This window comes from Bombina bombina, chromosome 5 (genome assembly GCF_027579735.1).
Source record: "Bombina bombina isolate aBomBom1 chromosome 5, aBomBom1.pri, whole genome shotgun sequence".
Classification (NCBI taxonomy): Eukaryota; Metazoa; Chordata; class Amphibia; order Anura; family Bombinatoridae; genus Bombina; species Bombina bombina.
The window spans coordinates 68,221,958-68,247,180 of record NC_069503.1 but is presented as its reverse complement, the minus strand read 5'-3'; positions in this window follow the sequence as shown (position 1 = coordinate 68,247,180).

Genomic DNA, 25,223 nt, shown 5'->3' with positions numbered 1-25,223 from the left:
CGTTATCCCTATGTACCCCTAATCTGCTGCCCCATACACCGCCGACCCCTATATTATATTTATTAACCCCTAATCTGCTCCCCTCAACGTCGCCGCTACCTACCTACACTTATTAACCCCTAATCTGCCGACCGGACCTCGCCGCTACTATAATAAAGTTATTAACCCCTAATCCGCCTCACTCCCGCCTCAATAACCCTATAATAAATAGTATTAACCCCTAATCTGCCCTCTGTAGCATCACCGACACCTAACTTCAAGTATTAACCCCTAAAGCTAAGTCTAACCCTAACCCTAACACCCCCCTAAGTTAAATATAATTTTATTCTAACGAAATAAATTAACTCTTATTAAATAAATTATTCCTATTTAAAGCTAAATACTTACCTGTAAAATAAATCCTAATATAGCTACAATATAAATTATAATTATATTGTAGCTATTTTAGGATTAATATTTATTTTACAGGCAACTTTGTATTTATTTTAACCAGGTACAATAGCTATTAAATAGTTAATAACTATTTAATAGCTACCTAGTTAAAATAATTACAAAATTACCTGTAAAATAAATCCTAACTTAAGTTACAATTAAACCTAACACTACACTATCAATAAATTAATTAAATACAATACCTACAAATAAATACAATTAAATAAACTAACCAAAGTACAAAAAATAAAAAAGAACTAAGTTACAAAAAATAAAAAAATATCTACAAACATTAGAAAAATATTACAACAATTTTAAACTAATTACACCTACTCTAAGCCCCCTAATAAAATAACAAAGCCCCCCAAAATAAAAAAATGCCCTACCCTATTCTAAAATTAAAATAGAAAAGCTCTTTTACCTTACCAGCCCTTAAAAGGGCCTTTTGCGGGGCATGCCCCAAAGAATTCAGCTCTTTTGCCTGGAAAAAAAAACACATACGATCCCCCCCCCAACATTACAACCCACCACCCACATACCCCTAATCTAACCCAAACCCCCCCCCCTTAAATAAACCTAACACTAAGCCCCTGAAGATCTTCCTACCATATCTTCACCACACCGGGTATCAGCGATCGGTCCAGGCTCCGATGTCTTGATCCAAACCCAAGTGGGGGGCTGAAGACGTCCATCCTCCGGCTGAAGTCTTGATCCAAGCGGCGGCTGAAAAAGTCCATCTTCAGGGAGAAGTCTTCATCCTATCCGGGCAGAAGAGGAGATCTGGACCAGCAAACATCTTCATCCAAGCAGCATCTTCTATGTTCTTCCATCCGATGACGAGCGGCTCCATCTTCAAGACCTCTGTCGCGGATCCATCCTCTTCTTCCGACGACTAGACGACGAATGAAGGTTCCTTTAAGGGACGTCATCCAAGATGGCATCCCTCGAATTCCGATGGCTGATAGGATTCTATCAGCCAATCGGAATTAAGATAGGAAAATTCAAGATTCAGATTCAAGTTCAATCCGATTGGCTGATTGGATCAGCCAATCAGATTGAGCTCACATTCTATTGGCTGATCGGAACAGCCAATAGAATGCGAGCTCAATCTGATCGGCTGATTAGATCAGCCAATCAGATTGAACTTGAATCTGATTGGCTGATTCCATCAGCCAATCAGAATTTTCCTACCTTAATTTCGATTGGCTGATAGAATCCTATCAGCCAATCGGAATTCGAGGGACGCCATCTTGGATGACGTCCCTTAAAGGAACCTTCATTCGTCGTCTAGTCGTCGGAAGAAGAGGATGGATCCGCGCCGGAGGTCTTGAAGATGGAGCCGCTCATCATCGGATGGAAGAACATAGAAGATGCCGCTTGGATGAAGATGTTTGCCGGTCCGGATATCCTCTTCTGCCCGGATAGGATGAAGACTTCTGCCCGAAGATGGACTTTTTTCAGCCGCCGTTTGGATCAAGACTTCAGCCGGAGGATGGACGTCTTCAGCCCCCCGCTTGGGCTTGGATCAAGACATCGGAGCCTGGACCGATCGCTGATACCCGGTGTGGTGAAGATAAGGTAGGAAGATCTTCAGGGGCTTAGTGTTAGGTTTATTTAAGGGGGGTTTGGGTTAAATTAGGGGTATGTGGGTGGTGGGTTGTAATGTTGGGTATGTGGGTGGTGGGTTGTAATGTTGGGGGGGTATTGTATGTTTTTTTTTCCAGGCAAAAGAGCTGAATTCTTTGGGGCATGCCCCGCTAAAGGCCCTTTTAAGGGCTGGTAAGGTAAAAGAGCTTTTCTATTTTAATTTTAGAATAGGGTAGGGCATTTTTTATTTTGGGGGGCTTTGTTATTTTATTAGGGGGCTTAGAGTAGGTGTAATTAGTTTAAAATTGTTGTAATATTTTTCTAATGTTTGTAGATATTTTTTTATTTTTTTGTAACTTAGTTCTTTTTTATTTTTTGTACTTTAGTTAGTTTATTTAATTGTATTTATTTGTAGGTATTGTATTTAATTAATTTATTGATAGTGTAGTGTTAGGTTTAATTGTAACTTAGGTTAGGATTTATTTTACAGGTAATTTTGTAATTATTTTAACTAGGTAGCTATTAAATAGTTATTAACTATTTAATAGCTATTGTACCTGGTTAAAATAAATACAAAGTTGCCTGTAAAATAAATATTAATCATAAAATAGCTACAATATAATTATAATTTATATTGTAGCTATATTAGGGTTTATTTTACAGGTAAGTATTTAGCTTTAAATAGGAATAATTTATTTAATAAGAGTTAATTTATTTTGTTAGATAAAAATTATATTTAACTTAGGGGGGTGTTAGTGTTAGGGTTAGACTTAGCTTTAGGGGTTAATACATTTAATAGAGTAGCGGTGAGGTCCGGTCGGCAGATTAGGGGTTAATACTTGAAGTTAGGTTTCGGTGATGTTAGGGAGGGCAGATTAGGGGTTAATACTATTTATTATAGGGTTATTGAGGCGGGAGTGAGGCGGATTAGGGGTTAATACATTTATTAGAGTAGCGGTGAGGTCCGGTCGGCAGATTAGGGGTTAATAATTGTAGGTAGGTGGAGGCGACATTGGGGGCGGCAGATTAGGGGTTAATAAATATAATATAAGGGTCGGCGGTGTTAGGGGCAGCAGATTAGGGGTACATAGGGATAATGTAGGTTGCGGCGGTGTGCGGTCGGCAGATTAGGGGTTAAAAAAATTTAATAGAGTGGCGGCGATGTGGGGGGGCCTCGGTTTAGGGGTACATAGGTAGTTTATGGGTGTTAGTGTACTTTAGAGCACAGTAGTTAAGAGCTTTATGAACCCGCGTTAGCCCAGAAAGCTCTTAACTCCTGACTTTTTTCTGCGGCTGGAGTCTTGTCATTAGATTTCTAACGCTCACTTCAGCCAAGACTCTAAATACCAGCTTTAGAAAGATCCCATTGAAAAGATAGGATACGCAAATGGCGTAGGGGGATCTGCTGTATCGAAAAGTCGCGGCTGCAAAGTGAGAGTTAGACCATTTCCTGACTGACTCTAAATACCAGCGGGCGGTAAAAACCAGCGTTAGGAGCCCCTAACGCTGGTTTTGACGGCTAACGCCAAACTCTAAATCTAGGCGTTAGTCTAACCCCCAGATTGGTACTCATGGTTGTTGAAGTCCGGCGGAGAAGGTCCTGTTCCAGGCGATGAAGTCTTCTTCCAAGTGGCCGACATCTTCTTCCAAGCTAGGACCTCTTCTTTCTTCTTCCAGGAACAAGCCGGCATGGAGCGGAGGGCGGAACTGAAGACCGCGGAACTGAAGACCAGCGACCTCAGAGCCATGGAGCATGGAGAATCCTATTCTTCCGATCGCCATTGTAAACTGAATAGTGAATTTAAGGTACACGATTAAAAATGGTGTCCCTTAAATCCTATTGGCTTATTTGATTCTTCAAATTCAAATCAGCCAATAGAATAAGAGCAATAGAATAAGAGCTACTGAAATCCTATTGGCTGTTCAAATAAGCCAATAGGATTTCAGTAGCTCTCATCATATTGGCTGATTTGAATTTAAAGAATAAAATCAGCCAATAGGAATTCAAGGGATGCCATATTTAATCGTGTACCTTGAATTTAATTAGTTGCTAGGGGGACTTAGAATTTTTTATAACTCCAAAAGATCCATTTAACTAAGCCCTACAAAAAGCCCCTTTAAGGGTCATTGGTAGTTTAGCATTAGATTAGGGTGTGATTTTATTTTGGGGGGATTTTTTTTTTTATAGGGATTTGGTTTAATTTTTTTATTTTTATAGGGGTATTAGTTTAGGTTTAAATTTTTTATTTTGGATACCTTTTTATTTTTTTCTGTAATTTTAGTTGGGGTTTTTTGTAACTTTAGCTTGGGAGGTTGTAGCTTTTAAACATAGACTGCCCTCTGTGCAGACTTATTACCTAGTAGACAAATAATGGTAAATATATGCAAACTCCAAATATACTCCAAGGGGTGTAGAGGCAGCTCTCTGTCATAGGAAGTTCATGATCCTGGGGGTTCAAATGATCTAGAAGAAGAAAAAACAAAGGTGCCCAATGGCCTAGTACCATCAACACAATGTAAATATAGATGAAACAAAAGGTTACTCACAAACGTATAGCACCAGTGGTGCAAACAGGCAGACTGGAACCTCACAGTTGTCCAGCTAACTGTATAGGAGCAACCAAGTGTCTGAAATGGGGTCCCAGCAGTGGATATTAATATATTCTTATATGTAAAGAGACAGAGCCAACATAGCCAAGCACAGTTTGATTCAGAAATACGTGTGATATGAAAAAAAAACACACTTACATACTCCAAAGAACATCCAGGTGCAATACAAGCAGGCTAGAGCTCCTCAGCCGCCCAGCTGACTGGTTCCAGGTAATATGCAGGTCACACAGCAATTCCAAAAAATAAGATAAAAAAATGCAATCCAAACAACAGCCAGTGTATAATTAAAAAACAAACTTTAATAAAAATGACGCATTTCTCAGCCACCAAAGGGCTGTTTCCTCAGGCTATTGAATAAAAAAATAAAACACACACTTGCTATATAAAACACATTCGGCTAGATTACGAGTTTTGCGTTAGAGGCTATGCGGTGCTAACGAGCAGTTTATGCTCACCGCTCACTTACAGACAATGCTGGTATTACGGGTTTTTACAAACCCGTCGTTAAAAGACAAGAAGTGAGCGTTGAGCAAAATTTTGCTCAAAATCTCACTCCAATATCAGCGCTGATTAAGCTGGTGTAACATGCTCGTGCACGATTTCCCCTTAGGAATCAAGTGGGAGAGCTGGTTGAAAAAAAGTCTAACACCTGCAAAAAAGCAGCGTTTAGCTCCTAACACAGCCCCATTGATTCCTATGGGGAAATAAAATTTATGTCTACACCTAACACCCTAACATGAACCCCGAGTCTAAACACCCCTAATCTTACACTTATTAACCCCTAATCTGCCGCCCCTGACATCGCCGACACCTGCATTATATTATTAACCCCTAATCTGCCGCTCCGGACACCGCCGCCACCTACATTATACTTTTTAACCCCTAATCTGCTGCCCCAACATCGCTGACACCTACATTATACTTATTAACCCCTAATCTGCTGCCCCCAACGTTGCCGCCACTATAATAAACATATTAACCCCTAAACCTAAGTCTAACCCTAACCCCTCTAACTTAAATTAAATAAATCTAAATAAAATTACTATCATTAACTAAATTATTCCTATTTAAAACTAAATACTTACCTGTAAAAAAAACCTAAGCTAGCTACAATATAACTAATAGTTACATTGTATCTAGCTTAGGTTTATTTTTATTTTACAGGCAAGTTTGTATTTTTTTTTTTATTTTTTTTATTGAGGTTCATTGCAAGGCATACAAACAAAAATTGTCAATAGAGAAACAGAGATACATTGTATGTACATGTGGCAAAATACATTTCTAGTACAATCAATATTTGCCTAATAAACTATGTACTCACTCAATAGAACATAAGGCCACTTTTGGACCTCTATGTAACTGTGGATGCATAACTATGGTGGGTAATCTCTGACAAGAGGAGACTGCTCTTGGATCCCAATTAATGAACCTAATTGTATTTTTATGTGGTCTATCTTTGAATATAGAATGTAATATATTGTGAAAGAGGAAATATGCTACATTAATAAGAGTAAAAGGAGAAACCAACAACTTATTTATATTATGGGCAATTTTCTCTGTAATTTGGTATAGGATGGGTGGGAATACCACCACAGGCTAAATAAAATATTTCAAATGCCAATATAAGGGTAGTGGAAATACTTGTAAACAACTTAAAAGTGCAATTTAGGCATGAAATTCTTAAGCCAGTAAAGCTACTAGATAACATGGAAGTATATGATTAGGCTTCTAGAGCTGGTAGAGTTCTCTGTAGAGAAAAGGAATATTTTAGGATACTGCTTAAAGAACCTTCAGCGTATCTACATTGTTATGCGATAAGTGGGTATTGTGGGGAAATTATGTCTTGTAAGGTAAATCAGCTCTTTGTTCAAAGAACTATGATCCAGTAATAATGACCTTGGATAGACTTATAACCAATCTCCAGGTTATCAGCTTGCTAGAAGTCGGCTAATATATATATTTAAGTCTGTCATGAGTTCCACTTACACCGTGTTTATGATTAATCTATTGTTGCCTGTATATAGTGATGTCGCGAATAGTTCGCCGGAGAACAGTTCTCGGCGAACATAGCTTGTTTGCGTTCGCAGCGGTGGGCGAACATATGCGATGTTCTACCCGCCCCCTATTCGTCATCATTGAGTAAGCTTTGACCCTGTATCTCACAGTCTGCAGACACATTACAGCCAATCAGCAGCAGACACTCCCTCCCAGACCCTCCCTGCTCCTTGGCAGCAGCCATTTTAGATTAATTCTGATCCTGCATTCTTAGTGAGAGGAGGGATAGTGCTGCTGCTGATGATTTTATAGGGAAATTGATTGCTAGGCTAGTGTATTCAGTGTCCACTACAGCCCTGAAGGACTCATCTGATCTCTGCTGTAAGGACAGCACCCCAAAAAGCCCTTTTTAGGGCTACATCAGTCATTTTTTTTTTGTTTTTTTTTCTTTGTAATCTAATAGCAGTTGCCTGCCTGGCACTGCCAGCCTGTGTGTCAGGCTCACAGCATATACTGTGCCTACTTGCTCAGTGCCACCAGTCATATCTGGTGTAACATTAGTGTACATTTAAAAAAAAAAACTTTTACATCAGTCTGCTAGTGTAATCTAATTGCAGTTGCCTGCCTGCCTGCCAGCGTGTGTGCCAGGCCCACTTGCCAACTAGTGCCATCAATCATATTTGTTATAACAGTAGTGTAAATATTTTAAAAAAAACTTTTTTGACTGTGAGACATCAGTCTGCTAGTGTAATCTTATTGCATTTGCCTGCCTGGCAGCGTGTGTGCCAGGCTCACTTGCCAAGTTAGTGGCACCACTCATATTTGTTGTAACAGTAGTGTAAATATTTAAAAAAAAACTTTTTTGACTGTGAAACATCAGTCTGCTAGTGTAATTTAATTGCAGTTGCCTGCCTGCCAGCGTGTGTGCCAGGCCCACTTGCCAACTAGTGCCACCAATCATATTTGTTATAACAGCAGTTTAAATATTTAAAAAAAAACTTTTTTGACTGTGAGACATCAGTCTGCTAGTGTAATCTAATTGCAGTAGCCTGCCTGCCAGCGTGTGTGACAGGTCCACTTGCCAAGTTAATGGCACCACTCATATTTGTTGTAACAGTAGTGTAAATATTTTAAAAAAAAACTTTTTTGACTGTGAAACATCAGTCTGTTAGTGTAATCTAATTGCAGTTGCCTGCCTGCCAGCGTGTGTGCCAGGCCCACTTGCCAACTAGTGCCACCAATCATATTTGTTATAACAGTTGCGTAAATATTTAAAATAAAAACTTTTTTGACTGTGAAACATCAGTCTGGTAGTGTAATCTAATTGCATTTGCCTGCCTGGCAGCGTGTGTGCCAGGCCCACTTGCCAAGTTAGTGGCACCACTCATATTTGTTGTAACAGTAGTGTAAATATTTTTTTAAAAAACTTTTTTGACTGTGAAACATCAGTCTGCTAGTGTAATCTAATTGCAGTTGCCTGCCTGCCAGCGTGTGTGCCAGGCCCACTTGCCAACTAGTGCCACCAATCATATTTGTTATAACAGTAGTTTAAATATTTAAAAAAAAACTTTTTTGACTGTGAAACATCAGTCTGCTAGTGTAATCTAATTGCAGCAGCCTGCCTGCCAGCGTGTGTGCCAGGCCCACTTGCCAAGTTAATGGCACCACTCATATTTGTTGTAACAGTAGTGTAAATATTTTAAAAAAAACTTTTTTGTCTGTGAAACATCAGTCTGTTAGTGTAATCTAATTGCAGTTGCCTCTGGGGTGTGAGGGCGGCGATGGCAAAAAGAAAACAGCATCCAGCAACAGAAGTTTCACAGAGCCGGCTCGTCCTGTACTATCCACTGTTGTTGTAGATACACTTGTGGATACAATGTAACAGATGGATCAATAGGATGAGAAATGAATGAATAAAGGATACTTTGTGGCAAAAGTCTTGTAAAAGCAAACAGACTTTATTTGGAGTACATAAGCACAACGTTTCTCGGTCTCTCCTGACCGTTTCCTCAGGTGCAATATACATAATAGTTAAAACCACGAACTTTTATTGCCGAATTCTCGGCGTCCTCTAAAGTGAACAGCGCATGCGTGAAGGTGTGACCACTAATAGAGCTACCATTGGTCACTGATATCCAATGGTAAGAGAATTAATATTCAAGCCTCTGTGTGAAATCAATAGCGTGAGTAAAAAACTGCTATTGATGGCAGACAACCACAATCAGGCCGTGCAACGCTCAACTGTCCGAGCATATCAAAAGAATGTGTATCTTGAAATATGTATAAAATATATCAAAAGTGTTGAGAGATATATTAATGTTTTGAATAAGTAAATATATATATATAAATACACAGAGTAAAAAAATAAATAAATAAATAAATAAATAATTGGCGTGTTATACACCCCAGAGGATTTCTGAAACCCACCAGTGTGAGTTAGCTGGACGACTCCATAACAGTCCAGAAGGCGTTTGTGACACTTCTCAAGTGTCTTACAGCTTGTAAGTACGGTCTTACTTGTTTAATTGGCGTGTTATACACATCTGATTGTGCACTATGGTGGCGCCTTCTTCTTTTTTTATCATTCACTTCTGCAGAGTTTAACATCTTGGGACACCAACAAGAAATCCGAAGAAGCAGCCTGCCATCCGTTCCAGATTTCAGGATTTGGATTATGGACTAGATGAACTGTCCAATACAACATTCCCATCCTCTACAACATTGGTTTGATTGGGATATTAACCACACTGTTTTATTTTCGCAGTTGTCACTTTTGTATTTATTTGCATAGGTGTTTTTTAATTTTGATGCACTTTATGTTCTTATCTATTTATATATAGGTATATTGGCGCACTGATTTTTTATATATAATTGCAGTTGCCTGCCTGCCAGCGTGTGTGCCAGGCCCACTTGCCAACTAGTGCCACCAATCATATTTGTTATAACAGTAGTGTAAATATTTTTAAAAAAACTTTTTTGACTGTGAGACATCAGTCTGCTAGTGTAATCTTATTGCATTTGCCTGCCTGGCAGCGTGTGTGCCAGGCCCACTTGCCAAGTTAGTGGCACCACTCATATTTGTTGTAACAGTAGTGTAAATATTTTAAAAAAAAACTTTTTTGACTGTGAAACATCAGTCTGCTAGTGTAATTTAATTGCAGTTGCCTGCCAGCGTGTGTGCCAGGCCCACTTGCCAACTAGTGCCACCAATCATATTTGTTATAACAGTAGTGTAAATATTTAAAAAAAAAACTTTTTTGACTGTGAGACATCAGTCTGCTAGTGTAAGCTAATTGCCGTAGCCTGCCTGCCAGCATGTGTGCCAGGCCCACTTGCCAACTAGTGCCACCAATCATATTTGTTATAACAGTAGTGTAAATATTTTAAAAAAAACTTTTTTGACTGTGAGACATCAGTCTGCTAGTGTAATCTTATTGCATTTGCCTGCCTGGCAGCGTGTATGCCAGGCCCACTTGCCAAGTTAGTGGCACCACTCATATTTGTTGTAACAGTAGTGTAAATGTTTAAAAAAAAAAACTTTTTTGACTGTGAAACATCAGTCTGCTAGTGTAATTTAATTGCAGTTGCCTGCCTGCCAGCGTGTGTGCCAGGCCCACTTGCCAACTAGTGCCACCAATCATATTTGTTATAACAGTAGTTTAAATATTTTAAAAAAAAACTTTTTTGACTGTGAGACATCAGTCTGCTAGTGTAATCTAATTGCAGTAGCCTGCCTGCCAGCGTGTGTGACAGGTCCACTTGCCAAGTTAATGGCACCACTCATATTTGTTGTAACAGTAGTGTAAATATTTTTTAAAAAAACTTTTTTGACTGTGAAACATCAGTCTGCTAGTATAATCTAATTGCAGTTGCCTGCCTGCCAGCGTGTGTGCCAGGCCCACTTGCCAACTAGTGCCACCAATCATATTTGTTATAACAGTAGTGTAAATATTTAAAATAAAAACTTTTTTGACTGTGAGACATCAGTCTGCTAGTGTAATCTAATTGCATTTGCCTGCCTGTCAGCGTGTGTGCCAGGCCCACTTGCCAACTAGTGCCACCAATCATATTTGTTATAACAGTAGTGTAAATATTTTTAAAAAAACTTTTTTGACTGTGAAACATCAGTCTGTTAGTGTAATCTAATTGCAGTTGCCTGCCTGCCAGCGTGTGTGCCAGGCCCACTTGCCAACTAGTGCCACCAATCATATTTGTTATAACAGTAGTGTAAATATTTTTAAAAAAACTTTTTTGACTGTGAGACATCAGTCTGCTAGTGTAATCTTATTGCATTTGCCTGCCTGGCAGCGTGTGTGCCAGGCCCACTTGCCAAGTTAGCGGCACCACTCATATTTGTTGTAACAGTAGTGTAAATATTTAAAAAAAAACTTTTTTGACTGTGAGACATCAGTCTGCTAGTGTAATCTTATTGCATTTGCCTGCTTGGCAGCGTGTGTGCCAGGCCCACTTGCCAAGTTAGTGGCACCACTCATATTTGTTGTAACAGTAGTGTAAATATTTAAAAAAAAAACTTTTTTGACTGTGAAACATCAGTCTGCTAATGTAATCTAATTGCAGTTGCCTGCCTGCCAGCGTGTGTGCCAGGCCCACTTGCCAACTAGTGCCACCAATCATATTTGTTATAACAGTAGTGTAAATATTTTAAAAAAAACTTTTTTGACTGTGAGACATCAGTCTGCTAGTGTAATCTTATTGCATTTGCCTGCCTGGCAGCGTGTGTGCCAGGCCCACTTGCCAAGTTAGTGGCACCACTCATATTTGTTGTAACAGTAGTGTAAATATTTAAAAAAAAACTTTTTTGACTGTGAAACATCAGTCTGCTAGTGTAATTTAATTGCAGTTGCCTGCCTGCCTGCCAGCGTGTGTACCAGGCTCACTTGCCAACTAGTGCCACCAATCATATTTGTTATAACAGTAGTTTAAATATTTTAAACAAAAACTTTTTTGACTGTGAGACATCAGTCTGCTAGTGTAATTTAATTGCAGTTGCCTGCGCCAGGCCCACTTGCCAAGTTAGTGGCACCACTCATATTTGTTGTAACAGTAGTGTAAATATTTAAAAAAAAAACTTTTTTGACTGTGAAACATCAGTCTGCTAGTGTAATTTAATTGCAGTTGCCTGCGCCAGGCCCACTTGCCAACTAGTGCCACCAATCATATTTGTTATAACAGTAGTTTAAATATTTAAAAAAAAAACTTTTTTGACTGTGAGACATCAGTCTGCTAGTGTAATCTAATTGCATTTGCCTGCCTGGCAGCGTGTGTGACAGGTCCACTTGCCAAGTTAATGGCACCACTCATATTTGTTGTAACAGTAGCGTAAATATTTAAAAAAAAAACTTTTTTGACTGTGAAACATCAGTCTGTTAATGTAATCTAATTGCAGTTGCCTGCCTGCCTGCCAGTGTGTGTGCCAGGCCCACTTGCCAACTAGTGTCACCAATCATATTTGTTATAACAGTAGTGTAAATATTTAAAATAAAAACTTTTTTGACTGTGAAACATCAGTCTGCTAGTGTAATCTAATTGCATTTGCCTGCCTGTCAGCGTGTGTGCCAGGCAGACTTGCCAAGTTTGTGGCACCACTCATATTTGTTATAACAGTAGTGTAAATATTTTAAAAAAAACTTTTTTGACTGTGAAACATCAGTCTGCTAGTGTAATCTAATTGCAGTTGCCTGCCTGCCAGCGTGTGTGCCAGGCCCACTTGCCAACTAGTGCCACCAATCATATTTATTATAACAGTAGTGTAAATATTTAAAATAAAAACTTTTTTGACTGTGAAACATCAGTCTGCTAGTGTAATCTAATTGCATTTGCCTGCCTGTCAGCGTGTGTGCCAGGCCCACTTGCCAAGTTTGTGGCACCACTCATATTTGTTGTAACAGTAGTGTAAATATTTAAAAATAAAACTTTTTTGACTGTGAAACATCAGTCTGCTAGTGTAATCTAATTGCAGTAGCCTGTCTGCCAGCGTGTGTGCCAGGCCCACTTGCCAACTAGTGCCACCAATCATATTTGTTATAACAGTAGTGTAAATATTTAAAAAATAAAACTTTTTTGACTGTGAGACATCAGTGTGCTAGTGTAATCTTATTGCAGTTGCCTGCCTGCCAGTGTGTGTGCCAGGCCGACTTGCCAAGTTAGTGGCACCACTCATATTTGTTGTAACAGTAGTGTAAATATTTAAAAAAAAAACTTTTTTGACTGTGAAACATCAATCTGCTAGTGTAATCTAATTGCAGTTGCCTGCCTGCCAGCGTGTGTGCCAGGCCCACTTGCCAACTAGTGCCACCAATCATATGTGTTATAACAGTAGTGTAAATATTTAAAATAAAAACTTTTTTGACTGTGAAACATCAGTCTGCTAGTGTAATCTAATTGCAGTAGCCTGCCTGCCAGCGTGTGTGCACGGCCCACTTGCCAACTAGTGCCACCAATCATATTTGTTATAACAGTAGTTTAAATATTTAAAAAAAAACTTTTTTGACTGTGAAACATCAGTCTGCTAGTGTAATTTAATTGCAGTAGCCTGCCTGCCAGCGTGTGTGACAGGTCCACTTGCCAAGTTAATGGCACCACTCATATTTGTTGTAACAGTAGCGTAAATATTTAAAAAAAAAACTTTTTTGACTGTGAAACATCAGTCTGTTAGTGTAATCTAATTGCAGTTGCCTGCCTGCCAGTGTGTGTGCCAGGCCCACTTGCCAACTAGTGCCACCAATCATATTTGTTATAACAGTAGTGTAAATATTTAAAATAAAAACTTTTTTGACTGTGAAACATCAGTCTGCCAGTGTAATCTAATTGCATTTGCCTGCCTGTCAGCGTGTGTGCCAGGCAGACTTGCCAAGTTTGTGGCACCACTCATATTTGTTGTAACAGTAGTGTAAATATTTAAAAAAAAAACTTTTTTGACTGTGAAACATCAGTCTGCTAGTGTAATCTAATTGCAGTAGCCTGCCTGCCAGCGTGTGTGCCAGGCCCACTTGCCAAGTTAGTGGCACCACTCATATTTGTTGTAACAGTAGTGTAAATATTTTAAAAAAAAACTTTTTTGACTGTGAAACATCAGTCTGCTAGTGTAATTTAATTGCAGTTGCCTGCCTGCCAGCGTGTGTGCCAGGCCCACTTGCCAACTAGTGCCACCAATCATATTTGTTATAACAGTAGCTTAAATATTTAAAAAAAAAACTTTTTTGACTGTGAGACATCAGTCTGCTAGTGTAATCTAATTGCAGTAGCCTGCCTGCCAGCGTGTGTGACAGGTCCACTTGCCAAGTTAATGGCACCACTCATATTTGTTGTAACAGTAGCGTAAATATTTTAAACAAAAACTTTTTTGACTGTGAAACATCAGTCTGTTAGTGTAATCTAATTGCAGTTGCCTGCCTGCCAGTGTGTGTGCCAGGCCCACTTGCCAACTAGTGTCACCAATCATATTTGTTATAACAGTAGTGTAAATATTTAAAATAAAAACTTTTTTGACTGTGAAACATCAGTCTGCTAGTGTAATCTAATTGCATTTGCCTGCCTGTCAGCGTGTGTGCCAGGCAGACTTGCCAAGTTTGTGGCACCACTCATATTTGTTGTAACAGTAGTGTAAATATTTTAAAAAAAAACTTTTTTGACTGTGAAACATTTGTCTGCTAGTGTAATCTAATTGCAGTTGCCTGCCTGCCAGCGTGTGTGCCAGGCCCACTTGCCAACTAGTGCCACCAATCATATTTGTTATAACAGTAGTCTAAATATTTAAAATAAAAACTTTTTTGACTGTGAAACATCAGTCTGCTAGTGTAATCTAATTGCATTTGCCTGCCTGTCAGCGTGTGTGCCAGGCCCACTTGCCAAGGGGTCGATCCGATATAAAGCGTCGCCCGCAAAAGCCGGCGACGCCAATATTTGCGCGGATTTGGTATCACATATACGGCGTAACCTAGAAGTTACGCGCGTATATTTCTGCCGTCGCCCGCAGTTTTTTGGGCCATAGGCAGGTATACCAAACCCGCGCAGTTTGGTATCCAATATGCAGCGTAAGGACTTACGTGGCGAAAATGGAGAAAACTTACTCCATTTTCACCTCGCCACAAAAAGCAGCCGTAAGAAGCCTTACGCTGACTATTGGAGCCCCGTAACTCCCTAAACTAACTAGAAAATAAACCTAACACCTAACGCATGCGCAATGTCTATCTCCCTGTCAACCGCGATCTGCTAAAATAAACCTAACACCTAACGCATGCGCAATGTCTATCTACCTGTCAACCGCGATCCCCCCCCCCCCCCCCGAAATCCCTAATAAAGTTATTACCCCCTAAACCGCCGCTCCCGGACCCCGCCGCCATCTACATAAACTAACCCCCTACTGTGAGCCTCTAAAACCGCCGCCATCTACCTTATCTATCCCCTAATCTGACCCCTTACACCGCCGCCACCTATATAAAAATGATTAACCCCTAATGTAAGCCCCTTACACCGCCGCCATCTCTATTAAAATGATTAACCCCTAATTTAATCTACCTACCCCGCCGCCAGCTATATTATCTATATTAACCCTAAGTATATTATAGTTAATATAGGTATTACATTATATATATTAACTATATTAACCCTAATTATATTAGGGTTAATATAGTTAATATAGTTACTATAGTATTTATATTAACTATATTAACTCTATCTAACCCTAACTAAATTTATATTAAATTAATCTAATTCATTTATAAACTAAAATATTCCTATTTAAATCTAAATACTTACCTATAAAATAAACCATAAGATAGCTACAATATAATTAATAATTACATTGTAGCTATGTTAGGGTTAATATTTATTTTACAGGTAAATTGTTAATTATTTTAACTAGGTATAATAGATATTAAATAGTTATTAACTATTTAATATCTACCTAGTTAAAATAATTACCCAATTACCTGTAAAATAAATCCTAACCTAAGTTACAAATACACCTACACTATCAATAAATTTAATAAACTACTAACATCTATCTAAAAATACAATTAAATTAACTAAACTAAATTACAAAAAAAAACAAACACTAAATTACAAAAAATAAAAAAAAGATTACAAGATATTTAAGCTAATTACACCTATTCTAAGCCCCCTAATAAAATAATAAACCCCCAAAATAAAAAAAATTCCCTGCCCTATTCTAAATTCAACAAATTTCAAAGCTCTTTACCTTACCAGCCCTTAAAAGGGCCTTTTGTGGGGCATGCCCCAAAGAATTCAGCTCTTTTGCATACAACAAATACAATACCCCCCCCCCCATTACAACCCACCACCCACATACCCCTATTCTAAACCCACCCAAACCCCCCTTAAAAAAGCCTAACACTACCCCCCTGAAGATCTCCCTACCTTGTCTTCACCACACCGGGCCGAACTCCTGATCCGATCCGGGCGATGTCTTCCTCCAAGCGGCAAAGAAGAATTCTTCCTCCGGCGATGTCTTCCTCCAAGCGGCAAAGAAGAATTCTTCCTCCGGCGACGTCTTCCTCCAAGCGGCAGCAAAGTCTTCATTCTTCCGGCGGCATCTTCAATCTTCTTTCTTCGCTCCGCCGCCGCGGAGCATCCATCCCGGCCGACTGCTGAACTTGGAATGATGTACCTTTAAATGACGTCATCCAAGATGGCGTCCGCCGAATTCCGATTGGCTGATAGGATTCTATCAGCCAATCGGAATTAAGTTAAAAAAATCTGATTGGCTGATTGAATCAGCCAATCAGATTCAAGTTCAATCCGATTGGCTGATCCAATCAGCCAATCAGATTGAGCTCGCATTCTATTGGCTGTTCCGATCAGCCAATAGAATGCAAGCTCAATCTGATTGGCTGATTGGATCAGCCAATCGGATTGAACTTGAATCTGATTGGCTGATTCAATCAGCCAATCAGATTTTTTTAACTTAATTCCGATTGGCTGATAGAATCCTATCAGCCAATCGGAATTCGGCGGACGCCATCTTGGATGACGTCATTTAAAGGTACATCATTCCAAGTTCAGCAGTCGGCCGGGATGGATGCTCCGCGGTGGCGGAGCGAAGAAAGAAGATTGAAGATGCCGCCGGAAGAATGAAGACTTTGCTGCCGCTTGGAGGAAGACGTCGCCGGAGGAAGAATTCTTCTTTGCCGCTTGGAGGAAGACATCGCCGGAGGAAGAATTCTTCTTTGCCGCTTGGAGGAAGACATCGCCCGGATCGGATCAAGAGTTCGGCCCGGTGTGGTGAAGACAAGGTAGGGAGATCTTCAGGGGGGTAGTGTTAGGCTTTTTTAAGGGGGGTTTGGGTGGGTTTAGAATAGGGGTATGTGGGTGGTGGGTTGTAATGGGGGGGGGAATTGTATTTGTTGTATGCAAAAGAGCTGAATTCTTTGGGGCATGCCCCACAAAAGGCCCTTTTAAGGGCTGGTAAGGTAAAGAGCTTTGAAATTTGTTGAATTTAGAATAGGGCAGGGAATTTTTTTTATTTTGGGGGTTTATTATTTTATTAGGGGGCTTAGAATAGGTGTAATTAGCTTAAATATCTTGTAATCTTTTTTTTATTTTTTGTAATTTAGTGTTTGTTTTTTTTTGTAATTTAGTTTAGTTAATTTAATTGTATTTTTAGATAGATGTTAGTAGTTTATTAAATTTATTGATAGTGTAGGTGTATTTGTAACTTAGGTTAGGATTTATTTTACAGGTAATTGGGTAATTATTTTAACTAGGTAGATATTAAATAGTTAATAACTATTTAATATCTATTATACCTAGTTAAAATAATTAACAATTTACCTGTAAAATAAATATTAACCCTAACATAGCTACAATGTAATTATTAATTATATTGTAGCTATCTTATGGTTTATTTTATAGGTAAGTATTTAGATTTAAATAGGAATATTTTAGTTTATAAATGAATTAGATTAATTTAATATAAATTTAGTTAGGGTTAGATAGAGTTAATATAGTTAATATAAATACTATAGTAACTATATTAACTATATTAACCCTAATATAATTAGGGTTGATATAGTTAATATATATAATGTAATACCTATATTAACTATAATATACTTAGGGTTAATATAGATAATATAGCTGGCGGCAGGGTAGGTAGATTAAATTAGGGGTTAATCATTTTAATAGAGATGGCGGCGGTGTAAGGGGCTTAGATTAGGGGTTAATAATTTTAATATAGATGGCGGCGGTGTTAAGGGCTCACTTTAGGGGGTTATAGATATAATATAGCTGGCGGCGGGGTACGGGAGCGGCGGTTTAGGGGTTAATAACTTTATTAGGTTGCGGCGGGGTACGGGAGTGGCGGTTTAGGGGTTAATAGCTTTTTTATTGTTAGGATAGTGAGGGGGGATAGCGGATAGAGGGTTAGACAGTGCGGGCTATGTTAGGGAGGCGTGTTAGACAGTGCGGGTGTTTTAGACTTTAGTCAGGTTTTATAGGCGCCGGCAGATTCTAACGTGGCGCAAGTCACTGGCGACGCCAGAAATTTGTACTTACGCAGATTTCTGGACATCGCTGGTTTGTGAGACTTACGGCACGTTAGCATCTGACGGCGACCTATATGGGATGGCTCGAGTTGCGAGCTGAAACTGCGGGCGACGCCGGTTCCCTCGCTTGCGCCGCAAACTGCGATCGATATCGGATCGCGCCCCAAGTTTGTGGCACCACTCATATTTGTTGTAATAGTAGTGTAAATATTTAAAAAAAAAACTTTTTTACTGTGAAACATCAGTCTGCTAGTGTAATCTAATTGCAGTAGCCTGCCTGCCAGCGTGTGTGCCAGGCCCACTTGCCAACTAGTGCCACCAATCATATTTGTTATAACAGTAGTGTAAATATTTAAAAAAAAAACTTTTTTGACTGTGAGACATCAGTCTGCTAGTGTAATCTTATTGCAGTTGCCTGCCTGCCAGCGTGTGTGCCAGGCCCACTTGCCAAGTTAGTGGCACCACTCATATTTGTTGTAACAGTAGTGTAAATATTTAAAAAAAAAACTTTTTTGACTGTGAAACATCAGTCTGCTAGTGTAATCTAATTGCAGTTGCCTGCCTGCCAGCGTGTGTGCCAGGCCCACTTGCCAACTAGTGCCACCAATCATATGTGTTATAACAGTAGTGTAAATATTTAAAATAAAAACTTTTTTGTCTGTGAAACATCAGTCTGCTAGTGTAATCTAATTGCAGTTGCCTGCCTGCCAGCGTGTGTGCCAGGCCCACTTGCCAACTAGTGCCACCAATCATATTTGTTATAACAGTAGTTTAAATATTTAAAAAAAAAACTTTTTTGACTGTGAGACATCAGTCTACTAGTGTAATCTTATTGCAGTTGCCTGCCTGCCAGCGTGTGTGCCAGGCCCACTTGCCAAGTTTAGTGGCACCACTCATATTTGTTGTAACAGTAGTGTAAATATTTAAAAAAAAAAACTTTTTTGACTGTGAAACATCAGTCTGCTAGTGTAATCTAATTGCATTTGCCTGCCTGCCAGCGTGTGTGCCAGGCCTACTTGCCAACTCGTGCCACCAATCATATAGGCCCCTTCCTGAACCCAAGTTGCTATACCGATATACTGGCATATGCTCGGCCACTTCCTGAAACCAAGTTGCCTTACCGAGATACTGGCGTATGCTCGGCCCGTTCCTGAAACCAAGTTGCCTTACTGAGATACAGGGGTATGCTCGCCGCTCGGCCCGTTCCTGAAACCAAGTTGCCTTACCGAGATACTGGCATATGATACCAAGTACCCTGGCTCTAATACCCGTGTATGCCCACTTTGATCCTAATATCAAGTACTCGTAAGGGTCGTCTGTGTCTGTTGAAGGACTTCTGCTTGAACTGTTCTTTTACAAGACTTTCATTTGTTTATTATCGGTTTGGAATATAACCTCGTTGTGCTGTACCTCTTGTTTTCCTTGCATTACCTTAGTAAAGTTACTTTAACAAAAGCCCTTCTTTGTTCTGTGTTTCCATTCTGGTATACTGAGTCCTACTCACCTCTTCACATCCTCTCAGCTTAACTCAGCCATCACCTTGCACATGCTCCAAACTCCTGAACCTACTCAGCCGAGCATGACAGATTAAACTGCTAAGAATAGTACTACTTAACACACCACTCATATCTGGTGGCACAGTAGATTGTACGCGCAGTGCCCCAAATTTGAAGTAGGAGGACCGACCAAGCATCTTTTTCCATCTCTCGGTTCCTAAAAATTATCTCCAGGTTCCTAAAAACGATGCCATACCTGTACTCAATTGTGCAAAAGGAAGTCATGGCATATGGGGTCTTTCATGCTGTCATGCCTGTTGAGGGTCGGGGACCCTCGTATAAAAAGGCTGAAGGAGAACGACCTGTACTGGGTGTCCAAGCATCTTGTTCCATCTCCCGGTTCCTAAAATACATGCCATATACACGTCCCCTGATAGGGGACACCACAGTGGAAGGTACCCGGCCACAATTTCTTTGCACAAAAGGCAATCCCGGACCCCAACCTTTACTCGATTGTGCAAAAGGAAGTACCTTACCATGGGTCTCAGCCCGCATGTCTTATTGCAATTCTCTGTCAGGGAAATTATATATCTATCAAATCTATCTATTTATCAATCAAATCTATCTAACTATCAATCGTATCTATCAAATATATATTGCATCTATTGATCTATGTAATTCGTATCTCAAATGTATATTGCATCTATTGATCTATGTAAATCGTATCTAACAAATGTATATTGCATCTATTGATCTATGTAATTCGTATCTATCAAATGTATATCGCATCTATTGATCTCTGTAATTTGTATCTATCCAATGTATATTGCATCTATTGATCTATGTAATCTATGTATCTATCTATCAAATCTATCTATCTCGTGGCAGGACTGTTTTGTGACAGCCACTTGTGTTTCGGCCAAATTTGAAGTAGGAGGACCGACCAAGCATCTTTTTCCATCTCCAGTTCCTAAAATCCATGCCATATAGACCTCCCCCGATAGGGGGAGTAACAGGTATTAAACTTCTAAGAATAGTACTACTTAACACACCATGGGTCCCAGACCGCATGTCTTATTGTAATTCTTTGTCAGGGAAATTATATATCTATCAAATCTATCTATTTATCTATCGAATCTATCTAACTATCAATCGTATCTATCAAATATATATTGCATCTATTGATCTATCTAATTCGTATCTATCAAATGTATATTGCATCTATTGATCTATGTAAATCGTATCTATCAAATGTATATTGCATCTATTGATCTATGTAATTCGTATCTATCAAATGTATATTGCATCTATTGATCTATGTAATTCGTATCTATCAAATGTATATTGCATCTATTGATCTATGTAATTCGTATCTATCAAATGTATATTGCATCTTTTGATCTATGTAAATCGTATCTATCAAATCTATATTGCATCTATTGATCTATCTAATTCGTATCTATCAAATGTATATTGCATCTTTTGATCTATGTAATTCATATCTATCAAATGTATATTGCATCTATTGATCTATGTAATTCGTATCTATCATATGTATTTTGCATCTATTGATCTATGTAATTCGTATCTATCAAATGTATATTGCATCTATTGATCTCTGTAATTTGTATCTATCCAATGTATATTGCATCTATTGATCTATGTAATCTATGTATCTATCTATCAAATCTATCTATCTCGTGGCCGGACTGTTTTGTGACAGCCACTTGTGTTTCGGTCAAATTTGAAGTAGGAGGACCGACCAAGCATCTTTTTCCATCTACTGGTTCCTAAAATCCATGCCATATAGACCTCCCCCGATAGGGGGAGTAACAGGTATTAAACTGCTAAGAATAGTACTACTTAACACACCACGGGTCCCAGACCGCATGTCTTATTGTAATTCTCTGGCAGGGAAATTATATATCTATCAAATCTATATATTTATCTATTGAATCTATCTATCAATCGTATCTATCAAATGTATATTGCATCTATTGATCTATGTAATTCATATCTATCAAATATATATTGCATCTATCGATCTATGTAATTCGTATCTATCAAATGTATATTGCATCTTTTGATCTATGTAATTCGTATCTATCAAATGTATATTGCATCTATCGATCTATGTAATTCATATCTATCAAATGTATATTGCATCTATTGATCTATGTAATTCGTATCTATCAAATGTATATTGCATCTATTGATCTATGTAATTCGTATCTATCAAATCTATATTGCATCTATTGATCTATGTAATTCGCATCTATCAAATGTATATTGCATCTATTGATCTATGTAATTCATATCTATCAAATGTATATTGCATCTATTGATCTATGTAATTCGTATCTATCAAATGTATATTGCATCTTTTGATCTATGTAATTCGTATCTATCAAATGTATATTGCATCTATTGATCTATGTAATTTGTATCGATCATATGTATATTGCATTTATTGATCTATGTAATCTATGTATCTATCTATCAAATCTATCTATCTCGTGGTTGTGCAAATGGACTGTTTGCGGTTGTTTGCGGTGCGTTACACAGGGAGTTTGGTCTGTCACTGTAAAGCGGGCGTAACCCTTACACTACCTGATCGATACAACATCATATTTTAAAGCACGTTATTCCAAACAATTTAGGAATGTTAGGTGATTTAGGCCCTTTATGGGTTAAAACCAGACTCTACATCAACTATGTAATTTTCCGTGGGAGTTTTGCCATGGATCCACCTCCGGCATGCCACAGTCCAGGTGTTAGTCCCCTTGAAACAACTTTTCCATCACTATTGTGGCCAGAAAGAGTCCCTGTGGGTTTTAAAGTTCGCCTGCCTATTGAAGTCAATGGCGGTTTGCCCGGTTCGCCGGTTCGCAAACAGTAGCGGAAGTTGGAGTCCGCTGTTCGCGAATCGAAATTTTTAGGTTCGCGACATCACTACCTGTATATTGCCTAGTCTTGAGCAACATCTAAATGTGTCGTGCCCCACTGCCTCGGCCGCAGACAGTGTGGGAACAATCTATCATTGCTTTAGAGATGCTCCTAGGGCTGAGATTGCGTTAGCCTATAGAAAATGTGCAAATGGTTAAAAAGGGTAAAAATAGAACACCTTCACTAATAATTACTACCAAGTAGTTGCAATGGAGAGTAAATGTAACTGAAATTGGGGTGAGAAATCCCTGTATGAAAAATCCCCTTATGGAATGGGCAGATAAACTTTGCTTAGGTAATGCTCCCTGAAAGTTCAGTAAATGGGAATGTGCTATTTTTTCAGTAAGAGGAAGAACTCGTTTGTTTCTTAAACTATTAATAGACTACTAAAATCTGGTTTGGTAAGAGTAGTAATATATAGCATAATAAACAGTGAGATCGGATGCATTCAATTCAAATTTCTAGTTAAGCTAAGAACTATACAAACAAAATTGCAGCTAATATACACACTTATGCCTATCAGGATTTCTATCTAAGCCCTGCTTAATATACATTTATGCTTTGTTTCTGAAGTACTCCCTGAAAGTTTGATAGTTAAAACATTTGCAGTTTTTTACAATAGAGAAGAGAACCCATTTGCTTCTAGACCTGTTAATAAACCATTAATAAGTTACTAAGATTTGGTCCCATGGATGTGGTAATAGATGACAAAAAAAGGTAGTGAAACACATTGAAATCAAACATAATTAAGCTAAATACTATATAATCAAGTCCAAACATGTGCGTGTAACATAACTTTAAATGCGATATGGCCCCCACCATTTTAGCCAACACCAGAGCGTCCCAGGCATAGCATAAGACTCATCGGAGGTGAATCAAACCCATAGTTTTACCAAAAGTCCTGATGTTCAAAAGTGCTCCTGGTAACAATTGTATATACTATTGACTCTTTAAGACTTGTGTCTTCAGTATCGTCGCTATGATTACTTCCTGGCTTAATGAAAGGTTGTTCTTCCTCTATCATATCTTTTCCATGCAGTGAATAGTGCTCTTGGTTTCTGAGACGACTCATCCAGGGCTCTCTTTGTTTTCACCGGTTTGATACTGATCTTTTAGGTGTCGCCTGTGTGCCGCTGTGTGGGTTAAAAGGTTTCCTGTTTCTGATCCCATTTTCAACTGCTTCACCTCTCTGATCCCTGCAAGAAGGTAAATGTGATGTTTGCTGCATAGTTGTTAGGGATTCAGCTGCTCGAGTAGTTAGATTGATGTCTCCTTTAGTATTAGCTACTTCCGAAGATGTGTTCGTCTCTGCTGTGGGCATCTGGGTATAGTGAGCGAGCACCATCTTTAAGTGTCTCTCAAGACTCTGGAAGTGGTTAGTTAATAGTCCTTGGACCTTAGTCCCCCAGGCCTCAATAGGATCCACCATGATGGAAGCTCCTCCACTAGCAGATCAGAAAATCTTTGCCCCAGTAATCTAGAGAACAGATGTATATAACAAGAGGTAGCACAGTATATGCAGTTTTCTTCTAAACTGCTCTACCCGGATGACCGAGGGGGGGGGGGTGTTGGAAGTCTGATTAGTTAGGCCGCCACCTCGACAGCCAATGTTTCAGACTAGGGCTCCGATCCGTGTGTAATTTCAGTATGGAGATATCATTCAGTGCAACAGTTGTTTACACATAGTTGGCTTTGTAGGAGAGAATTCTTATTAATGCTGCATATAATTGGCGGTTATCTTTTCTCAAATGCGGAGCAACTAGTTTATGCGACCGATCATGGCCGCCTGGACACGCCCCCCCCCCCCAACTTTGTATTTATTTTAACTAGGTAGAATAGTTATTAAATAGTTATTAACTATTTAATAAACTTCCTGGCTAAAATAAAGACAAATTTACCTGTAAAATAAAACCTAACCTAAGTTACAATTACACCTAACACTACACTATAATTAAATTAATTCCCTAAATTAAATACAATTAAATACAATTAAATAAAATTAGCTAAAGTACAAAAAGAAAAAACACTACATTACAGAAAATAATAAATAAATTACAAGATTTTTAAACTAATTACCCCTAATCTAATCCCCCTAACAAAATAAAAAAGCCCCCCAAAATTAAAAAGCCCTACCCTACACTAAATTACAAATAGCCATAAAAAGAGCCTTTTGCGGGGCATTGCCCCAAAGTAATCAGCACTTTTACCTGTAAAAAAATTACAATTCCCCCCCAACATTAAAACCCACCACCCACACAACCAACCCTACTCTAAAACCCATCCAATACCCCATAAAAAAACTAACACTAACCCCTTGAAGATCACCTTACCAGGAGAAGTCTTCATCCAACTGGGCAGAAGTGGTCCTCCAGACAGGCAGAAGTCTTCATCCAACCGGGCAGAAGTGGTCCTCCAGATGGGCAGAAGTTTTCATCCAGACGGCATCTTCTATTTTCATCCATCCGGCGAGGAGCGGGTCCATCTTCAAGACATCCGAGGTGAAGCATCCTCTTCTTCCGACGGCTATGACTGAATGAAGGTACCTTTAAGTGATGTCATCCAAGATGGCGTCCCTTCAATTCCGATTGGCTGATGAAAAACTTGACTGATTGGAACAGCCAATAGAATGCGA